The sequence below is a fragment of the Alnus glutinosa genome, chromosome 13 (genome assembly GCF_958979055.1).
Source record: "Alnus glutinosa chromosome 13, dhAlnGlut1.1, whole genome shotgun sequence".
In the NCBI taxonomy this organism is placed as follows: Eukaryota; Viridiplantae; Streptophyta; class Magnoliopsida; order Fagales; family Betulaceae; genus Alnus; species Alnus glutinosa.
Window position 1 is genome coordinate 14,681,111 of NC_084898.1, and position 5,622 is coordinate 14,686,732.

Below are 5,622 nucleotides of genomic sequence, written 5' to 3' on the forward strand. Positions count from 1 at the left end.
CAAGCTGGAGCAGTTCGAAGCTTCTCGACACAGAGGAAGGTCCTGACGGAAATCTACGTCGTCCAGACGGATGATGCTTGAGTCTGATGTGCATCTAGACAGTTTGACACGTCGTCCAGACGGCTGATGCATTGGACAGTTGGGTGTCCGGACGGCTGGCAGGGAACCGAATTTTCTGACTTTCAAACTGTGCAGAATCTTCTGGAAACACTTCTGAATAGCGGAATCCCTGTTGAAAAGCATCGTTACAATGAAGTGATTTTGTCCAACAGAATGCGGCCAATTACAAACCAACAAGCTCCCCATTTGGCCATTCTGGGACAAAAATCACTTGACCGGTTAAAAATACAATCCCGGTCCAAAAACAAAAATTACTCCCCTTTTTTGTCACAAAGGGACAAAGGGTAAAATAGTGTAATAAAAATCAACCACAACAAAAATTACTCCCCCTAAAGGTCTCAGAAGGACCAGGGTAAACAGAGTAATAAAGTCCACAAGTTTTAAAAACAAGGAAAATGACTAAATAAGGAAACATCAAGCTGAACTGTAGAAAGAAGAGCAGCATGGTTAGGTCCTTCACAAGTATAATAGCACAGGCATGCATCCCTGTCTGAGAAAGTAGTCAAAGAGCACGTCAGAATTATGCAAACATATAGTCGATAGACAAGGATAAGATAGGCAAAGATTCCCCTGCAAACATAATAATGAAAACTTTTCCCATAAGGTATGACTATCACTGATATGACAAAGAGCAACCAGATTTTCTAAACAAGAGAGAAAATCAGTGAAAGATTAGTCAAAAGTCAAACCTTATAAATTACTAGGGCCTAGCTACCCTCATCTGATACACTCCCCCTAAGACGCAGCATCCAATTGTTTTACTTGTACCATGAAGGACAAGGAAAATATTTTACTTGCACCATGAAGGACAAGGCAATTTAGCACATAAGCAAAAAATATGCATATATACTACAGAATTCATGATGGTAACTGCATGATTCTTTGATGCTGCAAGCTAGAGAGAATGCCAGAAGTTTTAGGTTATAGGTTCAACTAGCATTTGGTCAATTTGGTCATCTCATCAAAAACCTCTTCTCTTATTCAGAATTTCTAGAAACAAAACGTCAGAGAAGGAAAGATGTACCTTTAGGGGAGTCTTGGACTGTGTACATTTTCATCGCATGAGGAAAGAAGCTATCAATCATTACAAGTGAGTAGGAAAACTTGCATATGTTAGACTTATGTTCTCAACCATTTGTAAGAATAATTCATCAATGCATAATGAACTAATAACCCAAATAAAATACATGAGATAGCTGACATACCTTAGAAGGAACCATCCTGCTACAAAACTCCCATTTTTTTTTTTTTTAAAAAAAAAAAAATTTATTATAAAAACAACATCATGCTATCATAGGACAAGACAAAAATCTCATCCTAGCATGGAAAAGCATGGTAAGGACATGGAACAAACACCAATGGCTTTCCGGAGGGACTCAAACCTGCTACCATCTAGAGGTTTGGTAAGAATGTCAGCCAATTGGTTTTCAGTGGGGATGAAAGAGAGAGATACTACCTCGGATTCCACAAGATCACGCAAGAAGTGATGTCTAATATCAATGTGCTTGGTCCGAGAGTACTGAACTGGATTCTTGGAGATGTTGATAGAACTAGTATTATCACAGTTGATAATCATAGTATCTTGAGAGAATCCGTAGTCGCCTAGCAGTGTCTTCATCCACAGTAATTGGGTACAACAGCTACCCGTAGCAATATATTCCGCCTTAGCAGTGGAGAGAGATATAAAGGCTTGTTTCTTACTCATCCAAGAGACAAGATTGTTCCCCACATAGAAACATCCTCCTGAGGTACTCTTCCTATCATCAGCATTTCCAGCCCAATTTGCATCAGAGTATCCTGATGATACGCTTGACTGCAGTGAGGTGAGATTCCTTAGGATTTGCCTGAAAGCGAGCACAAACTCCCACACTGAAGGCAATGTCTGGTCGGTTGGCTGTAAGATATAGGAGACTCCCTATCATACTCCTGTAAAGAGATGGATCAACTGGTTTCCCTGTAAGATCACTACTAATCTTGACACTGGTGCTCATGGGAGTTCGGGCACGACTCTTCCCATCCAGACCAAAACGTTTTACCAGATCCTTGGCATACTTTGATTGGGAGATGAAGATGCCTTTAGCAGTTTGCTTGACTTGAAGACCAAGAAAGTAGTTCAGCTCACCAATCATGCTCATCTCAAATTCCTGCTTCATCTCTTCAGAAAACTCATGGGCAAGAGAGTCTAAAGTAGCTCCAAAGATAATTTCATCAACATAGATTTGAGCAATGAGTTTGTGAGTACCTTGATTTCTGATAAACAAGGTTCGATCAGCTTGTCCCCTTGTAAATCCCTTAGTCAGGAGATAAGAGGTGAGACGCTCATACCATGCCCGAGGAGCCTGCTTAAGCCCATAAAGCCTTTTTCAGCTTGTAAACATTATGGGGATGATGAAGATCTTGAAATCTTTTTGGATGTTCTACATAAACCTCTTCTTGAAGAACACCGTTTAGAAATGCACTCTTTACATCCATCTGGTACAACTTGAAACCAAGATGACAAGCAATGGAGAGAAGAATTCTGATTGATTCTAACCTAGCAACTGGGGCAAAGGTTTCATCAAAGTCTACTCCCTCTATCTGAGTATATCCCTGGGCAACAAAACGGGCTTTATTCCAGACCACAGTACCATGCTCATCAGTTTTGTTCTTGAAAATCCACTTGGTACCAATGATATTCTGTTCTGCAAGATGGGGAACCAAGGTCCAAACATCATTTCTGTTGAATTGATGGAGCTCTTCATGCATGGCAGATACCCAGCCCTCATCTTGAAGTGCTTCATCAACTTTCTTAGGCTTTGTTTGTGCAAGGTAGCAGCTGTAGGAGACTTGATTAGCTACTTCACTGGTAGGCTGGATGACTCTGTTTCTTAGTCTACGCCTTTCATCAACGGACCCAAGAAGTTGCTGAGGAGGATGATTGAGCTTCACCATGACTGCTTGGGAGGATTTGCAGGAGTATCCTCATCTTCAGAAGTTCTGGAAATTGTATCCATAACTGTGGGAGAGGAAGGAGGTTCATCCGGAGACACACTTGGAGAAGCCTTGACATTGTCAGTTGAAGTTACCGACGGATCAACTGAATCGAGTTGATTTTCCTCCCCGCTGCTTGGTCTCTCAACTTCTTCATCATCAATAACAACATCTATAGATTCCATCACAGTCTCTGTTCTTTTATTGAAAACTCTGTAAGCACGACTATTTGTGGAATATCCCAAGAATATACCTTCATCACTCTTGGAATCAAATTTCCCAAGATTCTCCCCGTCACGAAGGCTATAGCATTTACTTCCAAAAGTTATGAAGTACTTCACTGAGGGGCTTTTTATCTCGCCAAATCTCATAGGGAGTCTTGTTAGTTTCGGGCCTTAGGTAGACTCTGTTGATAATATGACATGCAGTGTTAACTGCTTCTCCCTAAAAGTGTTGAGCGAGATTCTTTGAGTGGAGCATCACACGAGCCATCTCCTAAATTACCCTGTTCTTTCGTTCTACAACTCCATTCTGCTGAGGAGTGATAGGAGAAGAGAATTCATGCTTGATTCCATACGAAAGACAGAATTCTTCAAACTTGGAATTTTCGAATTCTCATCCATGATCACTGCGGATTCTCATAATCTGGCAATTTTGCTCAACCTGAATCTTCTTGAATAGATGTTGAGTTGCATCAAAAGCATTAGATTTTTCCCGAAGAGGAATACCCCATGTATATCGAGAGAAATCATCCACAATTACCAGTATATACCTTTTCCCACCTAGACTAGCAGTTCTAGTGGGACCCATGAGATCCACATGCAGTAATTCTAGATTTCTGGAAGTTTGAATACCTAAGATCTTCTTATGCGCTGCTCGAGTCTGTTTCCCTAGTTGGCAAGAACCACAGATTCCTTTGCCGATCTTCTCCATTTTAGGCAAATCTTTGACAATGTCTCTGCCCGCAATCTTCAACATATCGGTGAAATTCAGATGCCCCAACCTTTGATGCCATAGTTCACTGTCATCTATGGTTGCCTTCTTGCAAAATATTTGAGGATCTGTTGTGAGATCAGGAAGACAATAGCAATTGTCAGCAGTTCTTTCTCCCCCCATAAGCCATTTGCCACTGCTGTCAAATATATTACATTCCTTCTAGGAGAATTGCACCACCAAATCATTGTCACAAAATTGGTTGATGCTGAGGAGATTTGCCTTGAGCCCCTCCATATACAAAGGTTCCTGAGATATTCCGAGACCTGGGATGTCAATGATTCCTTTTCCAAGAACTTTGGATTGGCTCCCATCTCCATAGGTGATCCTTCCTCCTTTGCCCATCTGAACTTCTTTTAGTAGAGTCCTGTCACCTGTCATGTGTTTAGAACAACCACTATCCAAATACCATAAACAAGTATCAAGAATTTTCAGGGCAGTATGAGAAACTAAACACAGATTATCTTCCTTTTTGACCCAAACTTGTTTGGAAGCTTTCTTTTTATTCATCAAGACAGATCTTTGATCATTAGGGGAGAGGTAAGCTAACTTCTCACTAATGAGTTTAACTTGATCACTTAGCTTCCTAACTTGTTCTTCAAAACCTGGTTTATCTTTTCTAGGAGCATGAGATTTATTCAAAGGTTTTTGAGAACGAATATGAAAGCAATTGGGGCAAATATGACCATTTACACCGCAGTGGTGACATGTAGGTATAGAATGACTTGCCCCTTTATCTTGAGTATGATTATGAGACATGCTAGGTTTAATAAACATAGTTCTATGAACAGACATAGCATGAGAAATAGAAGCCACTTTGTCCATACTCAAATCAAACATGATAGAAGTTTTTGAAAGACATCCGGATGATGTGGCAACACGTTCGGAAGCTACCCAACGCTCCAGAATATTTTGGGTTTCCTTTACGAACGTGAAAAGGAGTGACAGTGAAGACTGTCTGGACGCTCGGCCAAACCGTCCGGATGTGGTCCTGTTTTGGGAAGAATCGCGCTATTCTGGAAAGGCGGTCGCAGAAGATTGTCTGGACAAGGCTATCTTCCGTTCGGATGCTCCACAGCTAGAATCCGAATTTGTCTAGAATTAAGTTTTCTGAAGCCTATATATAGATGGCTCTAGGCTTGTTATTTGTAAGAATTCAATATAGAATTCCATAGTGCTTAGAGAGGGTGTTTAGGAAGAATTGAAGATCTGCTAGCTCTCTAGCCATTGCCGGTGTGTGCTCAATAGTTCGTGTGAAGTCTATCTTAGGGATCGGCCCTAAGGTAAAGGAATTCATCAAAGACCCCTTCAAGTAGGAGACCTAATTGGGAAGCGTTCACGATGGGCTTCGTGTTATAGTTAAAAGTATGACTACTACAATAGGTTTTATGAGTATGAATGCATTGTAACTTGCTTTGTCTTTGGATAGTGAATTTACTGGGTTTGACTGCCCTGGAGTGGTTTTTCTCTTCACAGAGTTTTCACTTCATCAACAAATATCTTGTCTCTTTTATTTTTTGCATTTAAGATATTTTGTTG